Consider the following 24,691-nt stretch of genomic DNA (forward strand, 5'->3'; position numbering starts at 1 on the left):
GCTTGGGTGGAATCAATTAATTTGAATCGCATGAAAATATTCGTGCTCTTGGTAGCGGGTTTGTTTGATTTATATGACGGATTAAGTGTTATACATAAAGCGTGCAGCATGTTTTCAGTAGTGATTAAACCGGGATCGGTTGTTCAATGTGGAATACAGCCAGAAATTGGCATGAAGAATAATTGAAAATAAGTTTATTATGTCGGAGACGATCCCAAAGTATCGAAAAAGTGCGTAAATATATGACCACAAAATCAACCAATTAAGCTGGCTTGTGTTAAGGGTGATAATACGCCTTTGAGAATAGTGTTATATTTTGTTTATGAAGTGAACGTGTGATTATTTGATCATTTTCTCGCCCGATTTGCTGTATGGATGACGAATGCTGCAATCGAAATGCTAAACTGTCGTTAAATTGAGCATCTTCTGTTTCGAGAGTAATACAGGATTAAAAGGTATTTGAAAATTGTTTTATATCATATGTTGGAATGTTAATGGCGCATGTATGTTCCTATCCGCACATTATCGGCTATTTAGTTCATAAAGAAAATAGGCTTGATGTATTTATTTCGAATAAATTCTTTTGCATGAACGAGTCGACGGTAATGAAAACGAGCTGATTTCGTGTTGATTGTATTTGTACAAATGCGAAGGACTGTCAGAATTAATCAATCAGCGAATTACATGTAAGCACGCTTTTTCTTTCCATGATTGTGATGGCAGATTTTAGAAAAAAAGTTGATGTTCTGAACGTAAAGGATTTTGTTTTAGTGTGAAAACACCCTTACTCTTCAACCGATTTTATCGTTTGAACATTGAACCCAGCCCAATTTGATGTCCTGAAAGTGAACTGTTATAGAAAAGTGAACGACCGTCCATTACTTTTGCCCGATTATATCTATATTTATTTACTAGCTGACCCGACAAACTTTGTATTGCCACAAATTTAACTGTACTGTACATAAATCGTGAATCTCGGATGACTTTTGTCACAATCTCGAGTTTTGCAAGTTTCTGAGGAGTTCAACCTTAGATTCATTTTGGCAGTAACGTAACTATTAAAGCATGCGTAATTTAATATACAATTTTTCCTCACAGTAAAGTAGAAAACAACTGCCTCTGTTGCTTATCCAGATAAACTTGAGCGGAAAGCATTTAACTATTCACCGTGATTGTATAAGATTTCGCCGAATACCATTTGGCGAGTTATGAGGAAATTTGTATTTCATCTGTATGGGAGCCCCTCCCCCTTCTTAAAGGAGGAAGGGGTCACAGTACACCATAGAAGAAATTCGTGCCGCCAAAAACCCCCACTTTGCAAATTTGGTTCCATTTGCTTGATTAGTTCGCGAGGCATGAGGAAATTTGACTAATGAAAACTGCATTTTTGGCATATATATGTTTATAAGAATCTGTGAGTGTCATTGTTTAAGTGAATGTTTGAAAGAGAAGAACGAAATATTCGTATTCAATTCTTCATTGAATGCAATGGTGGCTTAGAAAATACGTGGACGGGGGTTCATAAGTACAACGCCTGCAACCATTGAGACATAGAGATTTCTTTTAAAAATAACTTGTGTGCATCATAAAGGTTGAAATAGTAATGTATGATCAGCCCACAGATTAAATTAAATTAAATATTGTATTAAATATGATTATGCGTAGCTAGACATGTTTCAATAATTTTACTTTAACTCGCTTGCGGCCTTTAAAAGGGCCATTGGTTACAAATAACATTGAAGCCAAAGCACGTTGCACGAGGCTCGCGCAATTACGGACCAAATTTTACCACCCAGCAGATATGTTGGGAGCACATCGTGCCTACGGATGACAAGAACCAGTCGATCAAGACCAGCAATTGCACTTATTGGTTGACCACGACTTCCCAGATAAACTGACGCTACTGATCAGAGCTATTGGATTGGACACCCTTCGATACGCGGCGAGGGCTGAGACAAGGTTAAAAGATGACTGATATCATAGCTAGGAACCTTGCGATGGTGGAGGCAACCTACGCCAGGTTGAAAGCAGTAGTCTAGGAAGATCAGATTAATAATAAATACGTCAAAGATCACATACATGACAGGAAGAGGCTCTAAGGAACCAAACTCGTGCCTCTCACGAATGGTAACCCTTGACGGCGACGAACTAGAAGTGGTAGATGAATTCAAGTATTTTGGATTGCTGGACAACATTAGTAATGAAATCTAGCGGCGCATTCAAGCGGGAAATCGAGCCTACTTTGCCCTTCGCTATACGCTATGATCAAGAAGCATACGCTACCGTACGAAGCTGAGAATGCACAAATCTTTTATTGGGTCAGTAGTTCTTTGTGGACTTGTAAGGTCGCTCACGAAGGATATACGCGCCCTTGCCGTGTCCGAACGAAAGGGTACTGCGGATATTTGGCGGAGTACAAACTGAAAGCGAAGAGTGGTGGAAACGTATGAATCACGAGCTACAGGCATTGTTTGGAGAGAATCCCATCGTACATTTGGCGAAAGTCAGTAGGCTACAGTGGGTCAGACACGTCGTAAGAATGCCGGACGATAGTGCGACGGAAACAGTTGGCTTCAACAACCTTACTGCCACCAGGAACAGGGGGCTCAACGTGCAAGACGGCACGATCACATCGAAAGTGATTTGTGACTTTTGAGACGACTGGAAAATTGGCGACGAGTGGCCAAAGTTCGAGTTAAATGGAGGCGACTGCTTGAATCAGCACGAGCTACCCCGGCTTTAGGCAACTGACGTTGACTACGATATATTCCCAAGTAACCAAGAGTTCGAATAATGGTGTCTAACAAGGGTTAAACAGCTTTATGTATATCAATCTATAACTTGCTAAGCAGCGTCACTTTTAAGTAATTAACCGAACTTTCAAGCTGTCTTGGGTTCACTGCATAGAACGCTAAGCAGCTTCGAAATAAACTGTCAAAAACTAAGAAAAAACAAATTTAGCAGCACTTCTATGTTCTATTTTTATACTTCTACCTAACTTCTATATTCGTTGCATTTGCCTGCTGTTGGTTTTGAACCCGGGTGCTCCGCGTTGTAAACCTATACCGATCCACTGCGTCACCTTTGTCGTATACAAGCGATGTGAATTTTGCCAATGAGTTGTTAAGTAAAAGTTTGATTTGGAACTTGCATCAGCTTTATGCAGCGCGAGTTAATTATAGAACATAAAGTTTGGAACCAGGCAATTAACTGTAGTAGTGAGATACCGACAGCATATGCTACACAACACAATAATGAAGAGCATTACATTCTAATTTATATTTGTAATTAGAAATGTGCGAGGATTAAATTTATTCAAGTGAAATAAAAATTAATCTCCAATAGTTTCAGGTTCTGCTGGTTTGATCACCAGAAATATAAACAAAAAAGCAACACGCAGAACTTGTTAGCAACTAAAGTTACTTCAGAACTTCATGTAGCATCCTAATAGCTTTGAAGTATCTATGAAGTACTCGCAGCACTTCTTAAAGCATTTAGTTCCACATATACTTGATATACACTACTAATCAGCGTGAAAGTTCCACGGAACTGAATCTGAACTAATTATGAACTTTCGAGTTCGCGTGTCAAGTAATATTCGAACTTTTGGTTGCTTGGGTTGTGTCATCCACGACCACGTTTATCGTACGCAACTACCGACCAACAAGTTTAATCTAACTAATTCTTCTAACGGGACAATGTAACAATATCAGTAAATATCAATAACAGCGAAATCTTCCTGATACTTAGTGATATTATTGCTTACTGATAACTATCAGTAGTTAATGATACTTTTCCCATCCCTACTTTGTTGGCATGAATGACAACAGGTACGTAAGTTAGCGGCGTCGATTCACTGTTTCTTGCTCCGAAAAGGTTATACTAATTTACTTTTAAAGTTTACTGCTTGCTACATAGCAGAAAATATGGCGCATACGCAAAAATTTCTGGTTTATTTGTATGAGAGTCCTTATCCTCCTGCCATAGGGGTGAGGGCTCTCAAACCATTATAAAATAAATTCTTGCCTTCAAAAACCCCCACATGCCAAATTTGGATCCATTTGCTTAATTAGTTCTCGAGTTATGAGGAAATTTGTATTTCATTTGTATGGGATGCCCCCTTCTTAAAGAAGGCAAAGGTCCTAATTCACCATAGAAAAAATTGTTGCCTCCTCGAAACCCCCACATGCCAAATTTGGTTCCATTTGCTTAATTAGTTCTCGAGTTATGAAAAAATTTGTATTTCATTTGTATAGAAGCCCCCCCTCTTAGAAGGGGAAGTGGCTCAGTACACCATAGAAAATAATCCTGCCTTCTAAAACTCCCTCATGTCAACTTTGGTTCCATTTGCTTAATTAGTTATCGAGTTATGAGGAAGTGTGCGTTTCATTTGTGTAGGAGCCCCCCTCTTACGCCTTCCATAAAATTGCTCTCTTACCTCCTTCATAAAATTGCTGGTCATTTATCTATCCAACGACATATAAATTGTTCAGTTTCGTTCAGTAATTTAGTAGTTACTACTATTGGAAATCTTTCATTCAAACGTTACACCACAGACTAACAGACGTAACACTGAAGCCTCATTTCATCGTCAATAAAAACGATCATTTCAAATTTTCGCTTAAGCCAAGACTCAAACAACAGTCGCTGCGCGAGAACACCGCTCGCATGCGCTGCCGCTGTTATCAGATAATGTACAAGTAAATTTATAGCATTGCTAAATTTATAGCAGCCTACTCTGGCGTAGCGCGAAGACTGTACCAGAAGATGCTAGTATTTTTTCAAAGTTTTAGGGGTGTCATTGAAATGGTGTTTTGCTAGGGAATTCTGTTCGAAGTGTTACGTCTGTTAGTCTGTGGTTACACTTTTATTTTCGTTTTTACAAAGTGCTACCCACTCCCAGTATAGTAAACAAAGATGTAGTCCTACGTCAAAAAAATCCTGCCTCGTAAAACCCACACATGCCAAATTTGGTTCTACTTGCTTGATTAATTCTCGAGTTATGCAGAAATTTGTGTTTCATTTGCATGGGAGTCCTCCTTTCAGAGGGGAAGGACACACCCCTATTCTGTACTTCGAACGAATCTTTATTTCATTCGACTTGTTTCGAACGAGATGTTTTTCTCATTTGATTCTCCTGGCGGAAATTTCTTTCGAAAAAACTTTCGTTCGAAATATAGAATAGCGGTGACAGACAGACAAACAGACTGAAATTCATTGTTATAGGTGTGTTCAAGTTTTTTAAATGCATAAATAAAAGAAAAGTGTCAAAATAAAGATGGCCTAATTTTGATTGTGACACTCTTTAATACGGCAGCGTGGATGTGGTATACCAGGGTCTATTAGAGATGATGTGGCCATTTGGCAAAATACGGCAGAAGGATGAGCCTGAATATTCATCAAGATTGGTCAAAGCACAGTTTACCTAAGTGTAATTTTATAATTTAGCTGTTTAAACTGTAAATTAGAATAAGTTCAGACGCGAATTTTAGACTTGAGGCAGTTTTGACGCGATACTGTGTAATTTTTTTAAATTTTTCTCCATGCTCGACTAATGTCACGTTCGCATTTAGAACTAGTAAAAATACAAATATAGGTATAATCTTTAATATAAAATATCAAAACCACTCAAACGAACTAAACCGAACTGAAAGTAAACATTCATGACTGCTCTGCTTATCCTATTGACGAAACACAATTGCCTTGATGGGATAAATTTTGCCAGATTCACCAATTATTAACTGGTGCGTATGAAATGCATGTTTTTCTCAATGCACTCTTTCGCTTTATTCTTAGGTTGTGCCTCACACGCCCATCACGTCTTCGTTCAAAGTCTACCCGAAACGATGCATCTATACACGAGTCGATTGCAGCTCGAATGAAACATAACAGCTTTTGAATGCTAGAGAAGTTTGTTCGACTGAATAACCTCCATAATCATCAACATCATCATCATCATCACCAATATCATCAACGCCATCAGGGTGAAGTTGTTGTGAATGGTGAAGCAACGGTTAAACTTAGGAAGAACATATTACATGACGGGGTTCGACACTCGCTTCCGCTATGGCTTAGCGAACTGTAAATCAAGAGAAGGGAAGGAGACCCCTTGGGTTTGAAATTCCCATTTTACACATCTTCTGGTCTGGCTTGAAGTTTTTGTTTCTATCCGTGAACATGGAAGTTTCTCTTTTACTTGCTGTTTATGCCATATGACCGGAAAATAGCACATAATCAACATTACGATTGAATATAATTAAGATTACTCAATATAACCTCAAAAATATGCATTTGAGAACATTTCATGCAATAAACAGTGTATGATTTAAAAGTCCGGTCATTTTAGTAGGCGTATATTAGCGAAACGGGTTAAAGAGGGACCAAGATTGCGTTAGTCAATCAATCTTCCATAAAAATGTTTTTGCTTCATAGGATTTCAGGCGGGTTACACCAATTTGAAAGAAATGAAAAAAGCAAAGCAAGCAATCATTGTGGGAATAATATTTGTCTATTTCGTTCGATGCGAAGCGAATCCGGGTTACGGACAATAAACTTGAGATACATTTGTTCGGGCATCACTGTTCGGAATTCCGGGTCATACTCATACTCATACTTAGACCTTGATTATTTTATGTGTTTACGATACTTTTGAGCTGGGGTTTTCTTGCACTGTGCACTCCAACAAACTGACAAACCTCTGCAAATCTGAACAAAAAAGTTGTAAATTACTCTAAAAAGCATAGAAAGCGGTGCTTCCAATCTGGCAGTAGATCTGCTCTTTACGCAATTACTGATGAGTGTATAACTCATTGGAAACTAGATTATTGTGTCATTTTCGATGGCAACAGTCTGAACCGAACGATTTTTCCATTCTCTCGCTTGGTCAATTTCGGAATGGTGTGCACTTTTTTCTCTGTTGAATGATGTGTACTCTGCAAACTGAGCATTTCTTATAATTGGAGTATTGGGTACGTGATCTTCGATGCCTAGAGTAAGGTGCGATTTGGTTACTTTTGGCTAAGCTATGCTGCAGTTTCGAGTCTGCGTTTGTCGTTTTAGAAGGCAATCGATTCATTTTACAAAGCAAACAGTTGATTTTTTTGGTTTTGTACAAGCAAAGTATGAAATACTTTTCGATGCACATCACATGTTTCTGATTTATGGCTTTAACTTGCAGCGGTTGTCATTACATTAACTTTTAGCCAATTATTTTGCCAATTCGATGTCTGTCCTTGTAGGCAACGTCCTCTAAGCTAGTGAACTTGATCAAAAACATTGTTACCGGTGTTTTATATGTATTTATGTTACGAATAAAGCTGACAATCCGTCAGAGGTCGGTTCAAGTCAAGCGAAATGATGTAATGTTTGCAGTATTAAAATGGTGCACAGTACTTCAATTCAACGTCAACGTTATTTTAATATTTTTTAGGAGTTAACTGTCAAATATATCTGGTATTGCATAGCTTAGCCGCCCGTCTGTTGCCCGTGATTGATCTAGATCAGCTGAAATTGCACAAAGAACCATCAAAATGCAGCTCGGGAGTAGCAAATCATTCTCAGTGTGCATCTTCTGGTAATTCAATTCTTTACAGTGATCAATAGCACACCACGTCCATGCGTGTTGAGGAAGGGGCGCATTATTTGTCACGCACTTGTTGTTACTAGAGAGCCACTGCATCATCCACAACTGTCACAGGAAGGAATAATTGCATTGAAAAGAAAATTTTCAAAACAGTTGGCTAGCTAGTGACTCCGGCAACCGATTCAGGCAAAGCTGATGTGTCAAAACGCATTAGTATGGCCGTAAACAGCGGAAGAGAGGAGACAGGAAGAGAATCTCTCATTTGCAGATACGTCGAAATGATAAAGTACCCGAGAATTGATGTTACACGAAAGGTATTGATCTGCATCCACCGAGGTAGGTGGTGCGATCATTATCATTCGAGACCACGTACGATGTGAGAACGGGTTTGGGCATTTAGCTATCGCGAGGCAGTTAATGAAATACGGAAATATTGCGGAGTTTCCACCAATTTAAAGTCCCACGCGAAAATTATTAGCGTGGTTATTTTCTGCGTTAACCACACGTGATTGCAATTTAGCAATTTGAACCATAAGTTTTTCGTTATTGCCTCCCCACTACACTCCTCCTTGCTTGGCAAGCATATTTTCAATGTATTTATTAAGTACTTGATAATTATTACGACTCGTAAAATTGCTGCAAGGCACAATACCACAAAATATAACAATATAACAAAAAATCAGTATACCGACGGCGAAAAGATTCCATCAATCTACCCGAACCCGTCGAATCTCGTACATTTCGTGTGCCACCGCATTTTGGTAGCAAAGACATGTACCCTTCTTTATCGACAGACTTCACAGTCGGTTATTAGAGTACAGGACAGTTACGGGGCTAGTGCAACAATCCTACATAGCACGACTGTATAGTTAGACCGGCATCGTACCTTGAATTACGAATGTATGTTTCGCCAAAACTCCGGAACGCCTGGACGGTTTCTTATCAAACTTGGAACACATATTCTTCAATATAAAAGAATCAGCGCAGGGAGGTTGACACAAGGGCAGCGGTCTCTTGCAAGGGGGAAGGAAACTTCAAATGAGTAAATAGTTGCGATAGAGAGATGAACCACTGACGAACTGACATGACACATAGAAGAAAATCCTTTAAAAACCATCGTCCTACACATTTTGCTTGCACACTAGTACCCTCTGTTATGCATGTTGCGGGGTAGCTTGCATTTGCAGGGTTTTATGCTGTAGGGTTTTTACATTTGTATAGTTTTATACTGAAAACTCGAGGCAACACTCGCGCGCCGTGGTGTGGTCATGTTGCGAAACATGTTTTTTTGAAAAATGAGTGGTTTTTGAGTGGACGATAGAATTAATCTCGTCTGTTTGTCTGTGGATGAACTGATAGCATTTGTACCAGTGGTATAATGACAAAACGAGGTTTCGGAAAGGCGGGCTTTGTCTCGGTTACAGTTAAAATAACAGATGTACAAGTGACTAAGAGATAACTAGGCGCCGAGCTAGCAACAGCTAGTATTCGATAATTCTAGCGTAACCTCCCATGTAATTCAATGTAACAGTTCCATCATATTGAGAAAAACGAGATTGAAATTCGTCGCATTGAATTTTAAATTGTTTTAATATGATTTCTAAACATTTACTCGACATGGCTAATGAATAATAATGTTCATAATTCAACAGGAGTTACAAAAATCTAATTAAAACTAAACAATTTTAATACACTACAGAAAAAAACACATTAAACTGTTTACCCACTCATGCTGTTCTTTGGACGCATTCATTTTTCCGCAATTAGGTGTCGCAATCATCAGCAGTGCTGAGAACAAAACATACAGCTATAAAGGTTACGCTTTACGAATATGAGTGGGGGTGTGATAAAACTTTTTACGAGGTGGTGGGAGGTTTGTAAAAATTGCGTTTTTGGTGTTACGTAATATTTGAACGGGGCCTTATGATATCATAAAGTAAGTGACATCAGTGTATTATGCGAGTGTTACCGTGCTAGGTTTTTTTTCCTTGTTGGGGACCTTGGACCACTGCGACCAGTTCTTTGATCTATTGTGGTGCTAGGTGCCGGTACCGTGCTGGGTTATGTTCGAGGCTATTTTTCAAAACAAACTAGACCACCTTTACTTAATATGCATAATTATTTCCGAAAACAGCTATACTGGGGTCAGTCCCGGTGTAGTGGTTAGCATTCACGCCTCTCATGCCGAGAACCCGGGTTCAAATCCCAACCCTGCAGAAGTCACGAATGACCCAAAACTGGTTAAAGAGACGTAGGTCGTAATTGCCTGTTCCCGTCCTATCTAATACAAATTATTAAAAATATCAGCATTTTTATGACACACAATGAAAAACTAGTTATTCCCTCAGATTTTAGTTAGTTGTCTATCATACGCGATCAATCGCTGTGAGCTGAGATCTATTTAAATGCTTTTTATCATTAAAGAAGTCCTACTAGCCAAATTTCCTACGTTTTTTCGTGCGACGAAGAAGACAATGTCGATTAATCGTTTTAATTTCCGTCATTCATAAATGAAAATAACTCACGCAAACGCAAGGTATTGTCGTTATTCTACAGCCAGAAAAACTTGCCTGACCTGCAGAAATTTTGTAGAATAACATTTGCCGTCCTACACAAATACATGCGCGTTAGTTTCGTAAACATTGTTGTGATTTTTAGTTCGGACGATGAAAAATGTTGATGGACGGATTTTAGAACGGTACGACGAATTTTAGAAATAAAGTTAGTTGCGTAATTTCAATAATATGCTTTAATAATCGCTTTTCAGTGATTTCAAAGTTCACGGATCGGAAGATTAGTGTGTTTTAGTCAAATCAGCACAAGAACTTTTGGAGTATTGTTTAAATCCATCCAACAAATGATGAAAATTAGAATGGCTTTACTTATTACGACGGGAATTAGAAAAAAAACCTATGTAAAGAAACTCACTGAGTTTGTAATGAAATTGAATACTCGAATGAATATAAGCTTATTTACGGCCTAACTTGCCAGTGAATCGAATTTGATACGTCTCTCTTCTTTTCGTCAGAAACGTATTTTTCATTCTCTGAGAGTCCACTGTACAAATACAAATTCAAATACAAATGCAAATTTGAATACAAATGCAAATACAAATACATATGCAAATACAAATGCAAATTTAAATACAAATGCCAATACAAATGCAAATACAAATACAAGTGCAAATGAACATATGTATTGTATTTAGCAGCCTAGAGCCGGGGTGGCTCTTGCCGTATCAGGAATTTCTCTGCATTGTACTCGGTCCTGGGCTAGTCGCCGCCAATTCGTTGCATGTCTCGATACACGCAAGTCGGCTTCAACCTGGTCGAGTCCCTGTATTCCAGGTACCGTTGGGGTTCTTGAAGATAGCGGATTGCACTGCACAGTCGTCCAGCATCCTTGGGACGTGGCCTGCCCACCGTCTACTAAGTTGCCGAATGTTCCCAGTAAAATTTTCTTGACTCTTTTTAGCTTTTAGGATTTAGATAGGTAGCCGTACCAAGACCTACACTACCGAGTCTCGTGATGGGGCTGCCATCTTAAAATATCGAGATAGCTGTGCCTCCTTCCCTGTTGGTATACGACCTTAGTTTCCACCGATCTTTGCCACCCGATCTTTGCTAAGGTTGCTCGTATTTCGGCTGGTACCACGTAGAGGTAGGGATAGGAGTTGCTGGATAAGAGTGTAAGGACCACTATGGGGTCTGTTTTACGCATTATCCAACCATTAACCAACCATACAAATGTACTCGCAAATACAAAAACAAATACTAACACAAATACAAATGCAAATACATTTACAAATACAAATACATTTACAAATACAAATACAAACACAGGGGTTAGTTCAGGTGTAGTGGTCAGCATTTCCGCCACTCACGCCACTCACGCCACTCACGCCGAGGATCCGGGTTCAAATCCCAACCCGCATAAGTCGCGAATGACCCAATCTGTTAAAGTGACTATAATCTAAAAAAAAAATACAAAAATACAAATATAATACATCGGAAATCACACTCCCGATCACAACACTAGAAATATTATTCATCGAACCATGTACTGTTTGCATCAATTTGTATCTCAATGATTAGATGGCACTTTTTCTTGGGTTGATTTTCACCTCAACCAGTTGCGACGTACGGTACTATGCACCTGGGTGTACGATCGGAAAAGAGAAACATACTGGTGTCGTGCACGTTTTGCGATGAAAACCGTTAATAAAAGATAATCGATCGTTTGGCTGAAGCTACCGAGACGACGTCATCCGGTCATCACCGTCAATAGATGCTAATGATAACTTTGGAAAATGCGCTTTAGCTCAACTGGCTTATAAATCATCGATAATTGTTTTAATTCAGCTCGATTATCAACCTTCGTCGGCGAAAGAAGATTCCGTTTTCTACTATGGAATGAACTGAATGGCCAACTGCTTACTTTGCGACGATCTCTACAAAATAATGTAAACAGAAAAGCGTATTTTATTTTCTTTCTCTTTCACCAGAGCACCAGTGCAAGTTAAAATTTGACGATAAGAAATAGTTGAAATGAACTGATTAATAGATCTCCTATAATATTTTTCTTTGTTTATGTTTAAAAGAGAATCGCTTAAACTGTCTTCAAATAAAACTGTGGACTATAAATTACCATACTTTTACCTCTAACCATATATTTTGGTGCAGAACAAAACGACATATTTAGCAAAGCTTAGGTACCATATTTCGTTTTTGAAACTTGACATTCTATTTTTATTCGACAGACTTTGCAGTCAACTGTTAGAGTACATGACAATAACGGATCTAATGGTACGATTCTGTTGCATCTTGTAGTTGATCCCAGCAATGGTTGGAGTTTTCACGAAAAAAATGAATATTTGAACGAATAGTCCTAGTGTTTTCCAGATAATTCTGGTTCTCTCGTGTCCAACGAGGTTATATCTGCAGTGTTCCTACTCCACTTCAGACTAGGTGGCCGGTTATGTGTGTCAAAGGTCTGCTCACGAAGCTCGAGTGGTTCAATAGAACATGCACTTTAATGCAGAACATATCTCATCCTTATATAAAACACTGACCGTTTTCATTCTGCTTATAACAAACATAACTCTCTTGTATTGATACTGAGTAAATTGATCGTATGCGGCTCATCGAATTCACTACGACGGCGCCGCGCCGCAGTGGACATGCAATGCACTTGTGTTGAGTTATTTTCGATATGGTTTAAAATTATGTAATTCGAATATTCAAATCTATATCTCAAACCTTTCAATTTTTTATGTATATGCATGTGCTCATTAAAACATCTTTTAGATTTATCAATACCGTGTACCCCCGTTGGTATGACCTTCTTTAATCTGAATATTTTTAATCTGTACCCCGGTGGTATGAATGCGTTCACATTAAAAACCGATCAAGCGTCACACACAATTGACGTTAAAGTTGACCGGTAAATTAAAAAAAGCAAAAAATCTTAATGCGTTTCCTCTTGCTCAGGAGCTTTGGCAGTATAGCTCATATGCAGCTTATCTCTATCCAACACTCAAAATAGACCATTTTAGTCGAAACTGCGAGCCAATTTCGTCTTCTATAAACCGAACGTTTCGAATTCGCGCATGTTTGAAATGTTTTCAAAACGTTTGTTTTCGTCAAATCAAAACAACAAGTGCATAGGGTGTGCGTCTAGCGCGTATGTGAAAATGAATAGAGTTACCAAATATTCAGATTAAAAATGAACTCGCCCAATCTGAACGAGCTGTTTTTCATATTAGCGGGGGTTGAGTGTAGTAGTCATTTAAAGGCCCATGTTGCGGCCAAAGTCCGATACTGTTGGCAAAGATTGCTTTGAATGCAGCGGCCAATTATCATTTAGTATTTATCTGTAGAGTAGTTACGGTAAATAATTATGGACCCATTTGATCTGTTTTGAAATTAAACGTAGGCACAGATAATTGAAGTTTCTGTTTGAAGTGACCTGATCCGACATTATATAATTTCCACTCCGGTGGCAAATAAAACCTAGCGGATGTCGAATTGCGTGAATGGGAGAAAAGCGGATTCGGTTCGCCCGGTAATGCAGTATCTCGTTCGTTGGTAAAAAGCTGATGGGTTTAATTAATACAAACCCATAGTTACGGTATGCATATGACGGCTGAATCATACTCTTCAAAGAATCAAGCAAATTGAAAATATCTGACGATATTTAATTCGTGAACTGCGAGATGTTTTACATTTGAAGTAGTGCTCCATGGCTTATAGAAATAGAGAAATGAATTAAATACTTTAAACAACTTCTGCCTCACTTTAAAAAAAAATATCGGTGATTTGGGTTGTGTATGAAACGGAGATACAATTAATTGGTTCTCTCGGTTTTTACAGCATCAAACATTAAAATTATCCAGACACTGGCAGAAATTTAATTTGCTTTTTATCGTATATGGTTGTTTCTGCGACTGTTTTCAACTTTGTCGTACGGAACTTGTTTCTTTAATGAATTAATTTTCAAGTTGCGTTGTTTGGTTCATTTGGTTTAATTAGTTAAAGTGGCGTAAGTTTTTCTGCTTTGTTTTCATACGCAAATGATTTTCTGTTGACTCATTACTCGTTACATCATTTGGCTAAATTAATCTTATTGGTGTGTTGGGAATTCAATAAATTCTTTTGGATCAGTAAGAATAATTTTCTTTAAATCAAAATGGTTGAAGAACCGGTTTATTTCACCTATTGAAGAAAGAAATCTCTGTTTATATTTTAATTTAAGATATTTATAATTTAAGATAAAAATTGACATGTCTTTGGAGTTTAATTCAACTAGCTCTACACAGAAGTGAACAAATTATTCATTTATTCAATAATCATTAAATAGGGTCTGGTGCTGCTGAGTCGTAATTGCGTATTTCCGTTCTATTTCAATAGGAATTATTACAAATATCCACGTTTTTTATGACATGCAATCATAAATTTAGTTATTGGCTATTATACGAGCAATCAATAAAGGTGAGCTGAGACTTAGCAGCTAAATTTTCTATTTTTTTCGTGCGACAAAAAAGAAATGTCGATTGTCCTTACAGCAGAGGTAAAACTTTCACTTAAATAACATTACAAATATCTTGCTAGTTTCATTACTAAATAACTATATCTATATATATATATATATATATATATATATATATATATATATATATATATATATATATATATATATATATATATATATATATATATATATATATATATATATATATATATATATATATATATATATATAAGTGAGCGAGAGTATATTTATATGCTTATTTGTTTCTTCCATCATAACTGCAGAACGCCTTGACTGTTCTCCACCAAACTTGGCATATACAGGGTGCTTCACCTTTTATGTGGGCATGAAAACATTGAATAACTAAACAAAACAACCGATTTCTATTAGTAATGCATTTTTATTTAGTTTGGTTCCTTGAAATTTTCTTGGTTTAGTTTTTGAAAACAATATCATTTAAGTGACCACCTTTATTAGAAATTACAAATTGACTCCTTTTTTTCGCGTTTTACATTACCTTTTTGAGCATCTCGGGTGTTATAGCGTCGATTTCCGTACGAATATTTGCCTTGAGCTCGTCAATAGTTTGTGGCTGGATGGCGTAAACCTTGCTTTTCAGATAACCCCACAAAAAAAAGTCCGGGGGGGGGGGGGGAGGGGTTAAATCAGGTGATCTGGGTGGCCAGTCAATATCGCCTCTTTTTGACACCAGACGTCCCGGAAATTTTCGCAGAAATTGAATTGTTGAATTCGCAGTGTGGCATGGTGCACCGTCCTGTTGAAACCAGTAACCTTCTAGACCTTTTTCGCGCATTCGTGGGCAGACATAATGAGCCAACATCCACCGCTATCGATTTCCATCGACAGTTTCATTTTCTTTGAAAAAATATGGACTAATGATGGTTTTGGCGCAAATCCCGGCCCACACAGTTATTTTCCGGTTTTGCAAGGGCATTTCGTGAATCTCGTGAGGATTCTCTGTTCCCCAAAGGCGGCAATTTTGTTTATTAACACCACCAGAAGGGTTGAAATTGGCCTCCTCAGTCCTCAAAATTGTATTCCAAAAATTAGGCTCAGCGTCAACCATTCGAGCGATTGTTTGGCCGTATTCTTTCGGTGTGAAGCGATACATGGCGAAAATTGTACTGAAATGGCGTTTCCAAAACATATCTAATCAAAGAAATCGGTTGGTAAATGTGAAAGTTATACAGCGTTTACACACCGACATAAAAGGTGGAGCACCCTGTATGCTCCTTGACATAAGAAAATCAGCCCTGAGGGGTTGACAATAGGGGGTCCCTAACATGGAGGGGAGGTCCGAATATGTAAAAGATGTTGCGTTTCTCTTGCATTTAGAACCGATTGCAGTTGTGCAAATGACTGTGAGAAAAGAGGGGGTTCCACCGAGAAGGGATATACGAAAAAAAACTTTTGTTTCGTTTCCGTTACAGGGATTTTCAGGACTTACAGGAAACCCACTGGCACATGCATTGCATAGTGGCCCAAACAGCAAACGAAATACGTGACCTCAATGAGATTACGTCAAAATGAGATTTTTTGCATATGGTTTAACACTTTTAGGTCATTCGTGACTTCTGCGGGGTTAGGATTTCAACCCGGGTCGTCCGTCGGCGTGAGGGACGTGAATGCTAACCAATACTAGGGGACTGAACCGCTGTTGCATAGGGTGTATTTGGGAATGATTTTTAATATTGGCGTAACTAGGGGGGGGCTTTGCCCCCCCTAGGAGACATTTAGCCCCCCCTAGAAAAATTAGACTGGATTTTTAAATTTAAGAAAAAACAATAGTTAAATAACTTTACATAATAAAAATTTGACAGTAATTTTTATATGCATCACTACTTAAAGTTCCCATGCATCAATGTACATTTAATTTTAATATGCCAAGGAAATAAAATGGTCGAAAAAATGCCGGGGGTATAGCCCCCCTAGAAATGATCACTAGTTCCACCAATGATTTTTATTACAGAAAACCCCTTCTTCTGACAGAAACCATTGGGGATTAATTCCTTTAATAGTGTGATACGAAAATTATTTTCTGGTATATTCAATCTGGTTTATTCATACGCATTTGATTTTTTAGAGCTATAGTAAATATTAATACAAACAACTTTATCAAAGACACTATATGTGTATCTCTTTGTGGAAATTAGCTATGAGGCGTTATTCGTGGACAAACCCTTAAAAACAGTTTTTTTTTTTTTATTTTAACTGATTCTGGTCAACTTTCACGTGTTCGTAGTGTTCTAGAAAGTTGTTTACCTTGCTAAAACCTTGTCTTTGACAAAGTTGATTATGTTGATGATTACTACAATTTTGGCGAAAATGCCAAACCTTTATCTCAAATATATAAGAAAATATATTTCGTATCTTACTTTTAAAGGAATTAATCACCCAACGGTTTTTGTCAAAAGATTAGGCTCAACTGAAAATATTGTACACCTATGTTCTTTTTCCGATACGCCTTAAGATGCATTACCCTATAGTGTAAAAACAGCATTGTTACTAATAGACGTGCACTATGTAGAGGAAGTGTATGTTCGAGAATGATGACTAAAGAAAACGAGTTAGCAACAACTGTAAGCGAAATAGTCCATTGCTGTTCCACCACCAACGTAACGGTTTCACACGCGATTAAAGCCATTAACAACTTGAAAAAATGCACTTATAAGTTTGGAGTCTAATTGTATGTTTCCAGAGCATATAACTATGACTTCTTCTGCACAAAGAAGAAGAGCATCATGTAACATAAATCACCACGTGCACCCTTCTCAGTATTAGCCTGGGAGGTTATTGTCTACTCTTATGCTTCGATGCGTCACTGCGCATTCAGCTGTGAAATACCGGCATACAACGTATCCTGTAAACCTTTGTGTACAAGAAAATGCATTTTTGAACCTAGACATTAGTTTGGTGTAATCGTAAATATGCTCATTGTACACTGGTGGCTAGCTACATGTACATCTATATGTATTGTACATATTGAAGAGATAACCAACCCTCGATTGGATTGATGCAGAAACGCCCGACTGATTTTTGACGGATGTCCACCGTTGCTGTTGGTTGAGAAGGGTGACCGCAATTTGCAGCAATTATAACGATATAAGTTTTAGCTTATTCCGGCGCGGCTTGATGCACTTTAGAGAGAGAGACATGCTTGATTGTCTGAATCACCGATTCTATTCAAGGTTCGTAGATTAATTACCATCTATCATCGGTATTGTTGGTTGGAACGATTGCAATCATGCGTCCATTGTAATGCGGTGTATCCCTTCATGCGGAACGGATAATGGTTGCAGTTCTCCTCTTGCTACCTTTACTGGTCACCTGCTCGTCATGCTAGCAGCTTCAACGCAGTTCCGACGGTCAAGTTTAAGGGTAATTTTCATTACCGGTTGTAGCTAGTGTGCCTGACGTTATTTCCGCTGGTAGCAGCAACTTGTAGTACGAAAGGGGCGTCGAAATTGATTCCATGTGCAAAGCTGGTATCAAATCATCTTCGTTTTGATTTATTGCGGTATTAGTCACCATTCGCTGTGTGGAATGTAAACATATACCAAGTTTACTACAGTACTGTATATCTGGTTGGAACTGTAATTGGAATTATAAAAAATACAAAAGCATAGTTAGAAAAATAAAAGGTACGATTTTGTATTTTGGAACTGCATACATATTTATCTGTATATGTATATATGTCTGTTTTCGAAAACAGACACTTATGAAGCCTGCTAGTCGTAGGCGAAATACGTATCCTATATTATTTTGCAACTTTTTTAAAGACAGCATTCAAATCCGCCAAGACGTTTACAAGATACAATTTTGCAAAATTGCAAGATTTTTTTTTTCGACTTTGTGTAGAATTGTATGAGTTGCCTAATGTGACGTATAGAACTTTAAAACAACCAATCAAAGAAGGTCGATTCGGATTGATCTCCAACAATTAATTTATTTGTGCAATATTTCATGCAGGTAATAAATTAACAGCCATACATACCTACTTCTATTTCCATTTTTTCTAACGCGATCGTGAAATTAGCTATAGGATTATCCTGCTCATTTTGTTGTCTATTTTGGCTCACCCTCGTCAGATGGCTATCTGTAAAACGCCGGCCGGCCGGTTAACTGTTCGTCGTTCTGTGCCACATGTAACTAACGTCCACACAGATGTTATTAACTAATTTTGATCAGTGATTATATTATCTTAAAGGTAACAGTAGGCAGCAATTGTCTACTGTGATATGGCACGTGTGGCGGAATTCGATCATTAGTAAAAATAATACACGATGTAATGCTCTCAACGCCAGTTGTTTGACAAGTGTCAAATTTTCTTGAAATTCGGCTTAAAACATTCTTGATGTAACTGTTTGCAATATAATTGATCAGAATTACAGCGGAACTTTCGTTTCTCCGTACCTTTTAGTGAGCCCAATTTGTTCTGAATACATTTCACAAATATGTTCTTCTTTCCAGGCATAATATTGCAAAGCAATGTAGGATACGGGGAAGGGGTATTTTTGTCCCGTTTCTAAATTCAGCCTATTTTCCTTATCTTTCGCTAAATGAATACTTTGCCGATGTATGTATAACTTTAGCATGTTATGACTATTTTCTCCAAAATGTGAGTAATCTATACTGTTCACTATTAAAAGAACAACAAGACCACCTGTTCTTCTACTAGAACTAGGCATAGGCCGAAAAAATAGAAGCAGTCGTTTAATGGACCGAAAATACCCTCCCGTACCCTAGGTACATATTTATATATATAAAACTATCTTATTAAGCCACAATGCGAGTGCTTGAACCATACTTCCTGGCCTTGGTGCTGGTGTAACCCGACATAATGCATATATAATTTAAATTGTAACTAACCAAGCCAGACAATAGGTAGAACAGTTTTTGTTCACCAGTGCGTATCGCCATCAAGACGTTGTCGTTAGTTTTTTCCTTCACTTGTGTTTTTGATTTCATATATTCTGCTTCTTTGTAAAGAACACTGAAACATTCATGCTCAAATATTTATTATGCTCGATTTCAAGCTGTTATTCCTAGTACTAGTTAGTTATATCAGTTATAGTAACACGCTTAGGAATTATTCTTCTAATATCGTCTATAAAAGTTATACTATGTAGTTATAAAAAATCCGGAATTATCCACCTAACAGTTTATGAATTCCTAAGTAAATATGAACTCATAAAACTCAGCTAGCTACCCTATAGTCAGGGTAATGTAGTTAGCGTCGGGTCACTGTTATGATCAATCATTATGATGGTACAGTTTTAATAATTCATGCTATCTATGTATCTTACACATATTATAAAACTTCTTACTGTAACAGTAAACTTTTCACAATACTGCGAGTTTCAACCGTGATTCAAAACACGCGTACTGAATTCAATGACCAAACCCTAAAAAAAATTTCCCAAAAATTTTGCCAGTAGTTTTTCCATTGTAGTAGGATAATGTCGTTAGCGTCCGGTGACCACGATTTTTTCAGTTTAAGTAGCTCGTGATGTAAAAGCATTCTAAAATTTCTCTTACTATGACAGCTAACTTTTCACAATATTGTGAGTTTCAATCGTACGTACTTAAAAAAAAGCACCGGTTCGGTGAATTTTTTCATGATGTTAAAGATCCGTAAACGTTGATATGCACCACCGAAATGTTTACCGAACGTTCAGTTGACCGGATCTCGGTAAATTTTACCTTACCGAGTTGTTTAACTGCGTATATTCAAAACATGCGTGCTGAATTCAGTGATTGAATCTTGCAATAAAAGCTTTCCAAGCGCAGTGAACTTTTCTTCAAGAAATGTTTCATGAAATGCAATCATCGAGATATATATTGAAAATGTATGAAGGGTGTTGTGCTTCATACGAAGATTATAGGAAAATTCCGTCCTTCACGGTGTTTGAGCAGGGTAAGGTGAAATACTGCAAAAGCGCTTATTGTAAAAGTCGGGTCACTTTTGTAGTCATGGTTGGGCAACCATAATTTTTAGCGCAGAAGCTCAATATTCGCTATTATACGTCAGTCACGTGAAATGTGGTGAAATAAACAAAAATTTAAAATGATAAAAGCCTAGATTGTTGTTATTTTTTCATTGTAGTAGTACAACAAAAGGCTATTGTAGTAATATTGATGGTACAAGATCGCCAAAATTTCGCAAATATAGAGTAGAGTATTTGTACTTATATGGGCCATTTTTCGCGGAGTTTATTTTTCTCATAAAATTTTAATGCGTATTTCTTGATCTTTCAGCGGTGGCCCAACCTGTACAACATGGCCCGACTATGACAACATTTTTTGTTTTCACGTTAATATCTATAACTTTATTATTTTTCAAGCAATCAGTTCGAGATTTTCCAGGAATATATCTTATTCTAAGTCCAACGATGTATTTAGGTATCCGAAATTCCTTTCGAAACGAAAGTTATGGGCGAATGCCAAAAAGCGGCTCAACAACGACGACATTCCCCTACTCCAGCATAACGCGTTGCGTTGCAATATGTTCTACACTTGATAGGCCAGCTCGGAATCCAGTTTGTTGAGCCGCCGAAGGTAGCATCGATTTTGTCCTGAATTCGGCGGAGGATTACTTTACATGGTACTTTTAAAGTAATAGAGAGCAATGTAATACCATGTCAGTTACCGCATATACTTTGGTCTCTTTTTTTAGGGACTTTGACCAATATGCCCTACATTATGTCCCAGTCCACCGGAAAGGGTGCGGTTTCTCATATATTGCTGAATAGTTTATGCATGATCTGGACTTCCAGTAAGAATTTGTCGTCCGTCGTTGCAACAACACAAGTAAAGGTTTCTCTTATAACGGACAACGTCTGTCCAAGAATGCAAATCCTCCAAAACATTTTCGAGAAAATTTTTTTCGCTCTTCATAAGCTCATTTTTAAAACTAAGGTAGGACTTGAGCGCTAAGGCGGTTTCGGGTAAAGCTGCCCAAAAGGCTATTGCTGGAGTAAAGAAAGTTGCTGCTCCCTAACAGACATCGATCGAGTTATCGAAGACCGTTGCAAAGAAACCGAATACCCCAAACCCAAAGAAAGCAATTTCAGTCGGGAAGGATGCACCAGAAAAAGTCGCAGCCAAGAAATAAATTGCTTTGGTCAGTATTATCAGAATCTAATAAAAAAAAACAAATAATTGATCGTAGAGAATTATCGCATCAATTTATCGCCTAAGGTTACCGCCAGAGTAAATGCGACTACGATGCAACGCGGCTTCGCTCACATTCACAGCCATTTTCATGTCCATGGGTACGAAAGTAATCTCGTTGGCTTCTTACCGCTCCTGGACATCCTTTGAATAATGGCACGAAGCTAGATCCGGCCAGAAGATCGTAGGGCCCTCGTGTTGCCTTAACAGAGGAAGCAGACGTTTCTGTAGACATTCCTTACTTCATGGAATGTCTGCCTGTTTACAGTACCGGTTTTCACGAACGGCGCACTCCGTTTAGCACATGAGCGGATCGCTTGCCAAATCATGTATTTTTTTGGCGAACCTTGAAAGTTTCTGCTTCCTTACTTCCTCCTAAACATTAAACATGTGCTGGGCAGTGAAGAACAGTAGCCCCGGAAGCTGCCGGAAGTTTGCCTTCTCGAAAGTCTCTTTATCCATTATGGGACAATAAGGTTTCGTAAGCATTTGGGTTATTATTTAGGGTATATATACCAGTTGTGGATATTATATTTATAATGGACCCTCGGGTAAAATTTAAACATTTATTACCTTCTACGTCTAATTTCTGAGAATATATAACATGAAACATGAAAAACTAAGCATAACACGAATTTAAACAATACAATTTAGCTTCACTCGATTACTAAAGCCTTAATTTTAATGTCCATTATCCATTATGACAGCATTAGTGGATCCTTACCACGCAAATCACACTAGAATTTGTATACCAGTCGCGATCGTCACTCTATTGTAAATCCTAAAGGGACTGTAACAGAATAACCAACATTCTTTACTGTTTCTGCAAAATAAACAAAATTAATAGATTCACAATACGTCAAAATGTTTGTATGCATTATCGAATGTTACTGATCCGTCTGATAATCTGGAGATGAAGACAACTACTGATAGTTGTACCCGAGCTGTGCAGTAGAGATGGTCGGGTATGAAAATTTGAATACCCGAACCCGACCCGTACCCGATTAAGAAAAAAATTAAAAGCCCGTACCCTACCCGAACCCGCAAGTTTATTATTTTTGATACCCGAACCCGACCGCAACCCGTCGGGTACGGGACGGGCCCGGGTACCCGACCATCTTTAGTGTTAAATGTGGTCAATAGCGATACCCGACCCGACCCGTACCCGGTTTCAAAAACAAAAATTAAAAACCCGTACCCGACCCGAACCCGCAAATTATTTTTTCTCAATACCCGAACCCGACCCGAACCCGGCGGGTACGGGTACGGGTGCGGGTTTCGGGTAAATTTTCCGCTACCCGACCATCTCTACTGTGCAGTAGTCAAATGGTTTCGAAATTTTGTTCACCTGACAGCTTAAATATTCCTATTCCGTCGAGAGAATCGGGAGTTAATTATTGTATTAAAAAGAGATCGCGTCGCACAGAGTAATCTGAATCTTTATAATAAAAGGGGGATTTATAAAATTTTAATGGATAGGACATAATAACCGAAGTGAATGCAACTAATGCAACAATGGTGGTTAATGATCAAACCGCTTTGAGACATTAAGAGTAAAGGCATTTAGGGCATCATCTTTTTAGGGCAGCGTTCCCGTTTATGACATTCCATGTCATCGTAGCTTGTCTCTTTATTTTCTCAAGTTGGAATCATACATGTAGTAAAGCATTGCTCATATGCTATTTGATAATGTTTTCATTGAAAGAGATTATTTTACCCTAAGAGAATTTTATAGATCACAGAGAGTCATAAAAATCCTAGATCTCAAACATTTATGTCAACATGATCAAGCAAATGTGTTTTTGTAAACTCATCGCCGTAGATCGTAAAGATTTTGTATTGCGATATTGTTATATTGTGATACAACTGGTTTTTTACTATACGTCACATTCCAGGATTTATCTTTATTTTCATCTTTATTATGTTCATTTTACCACCATCACTAACTGATTGGTAGGGATTTCACAATCTTAGCTCATGCATGTTTCTAAGAAATCTTCGATATATTTGTATCAACATGTGGGATTTTTATCCGCAATTACGTACTACAAAACAGAAAATTGTGAATTTTCGCAACAAATTTTATGAATTTAAAAAAAATGTTAAGCAATTTGCCGATTGAAAACGAGTATTGCTGACTTGCCATATTGCAAATGATTTCTGCATACATGCATATTAGAGTGTCCTAAAATAGCACTATGTCAGAAAACCCGGGGGCTCACCCCTCAAATGATAGCTTAGGGTGTCACAACAAAACTTTTATATGACGTGAACATTGGTTGTCGTGATTTAGGGGTCGCACATTTGACTTTTATGAAAAAATGGCATTTTTCAGGAGTGAATCCAAAAAAATATTTTTGGAAATGTTAAAGCAGGTGAAACAAGGTACTTAACTATTTTTTCACAGTCATTGAGATCTGATACATTCATAAAAAAGTTATGGTGGCATGTCTGGAGTCATATTTGGTTACAAAAATTTATTGAATTCGGCAGAAATTTAAAATTTTCGAAGTTTCATTTAACTAAACGTTAAAACAGGGTATCGAACAGTATCTCAGAGCAACGTAGCTATACTGTGTAGGAAATTTTATGACGAACAACTTTGCCGAAGAAAGTAAGGACGTATGTCCAAATCTCGCTGAGGTATTCACGTTTTTCTGAAGGCGGGCAAGGTAGGCAAGAACTTGCAAGTCCACTTCACAATCCCTCAGATTGTGTTGGCACTTAAGTGGACTCTGTTAAACACGATCACGAAGGAACAAGTCGAAGCCGATCTGTAACGGATGCCATTTGGAACCACTAGAGTTGAGGCGCGGCCTTGTTAGTTTGTTTTAGGTTGCAACAAACGGCAATTCTCGTTACAGCCAAGTGTAACCAGTTACCCCG

At 37.9% G+C, this 24,691-nt stretch overlaps 1 protein-coding gene across 1 annotated transcript in view; it reads left to right on the forward strand.

The window, feature by feature from the left end:
- Positions 1–364: 364 nt before the first annotated feature.
- Positions 365–24,691, forward strand: part of LOC128737309 (uncharacterized) — a 38,376-nt gene continuing 14,049 nt past the window's right edge. Inside the window, exon 1 of the mRNA XM_053831924.1 lies at positions 365–455. The gene's annotated coding sequence lies outside the window, so the exon portion shown is untranslated. The remainder of the gene's footprint in view (positions 456–24,691) is intronic.

This window comes from Sabethes cyaneus, chromosome 2 (genome assembly GCF_943734655.1).
Source record: "Sabethes cyaneus chromosome 2, idSabCyanKW18_F2, whole genome shotgun sequence".
Taxonomy (NCBI): Eukaryota; Metazoa; Arthropoda; class Insecta; order Diptera; family Culicidae; genus Sabethes; species Sabethes cyaneus.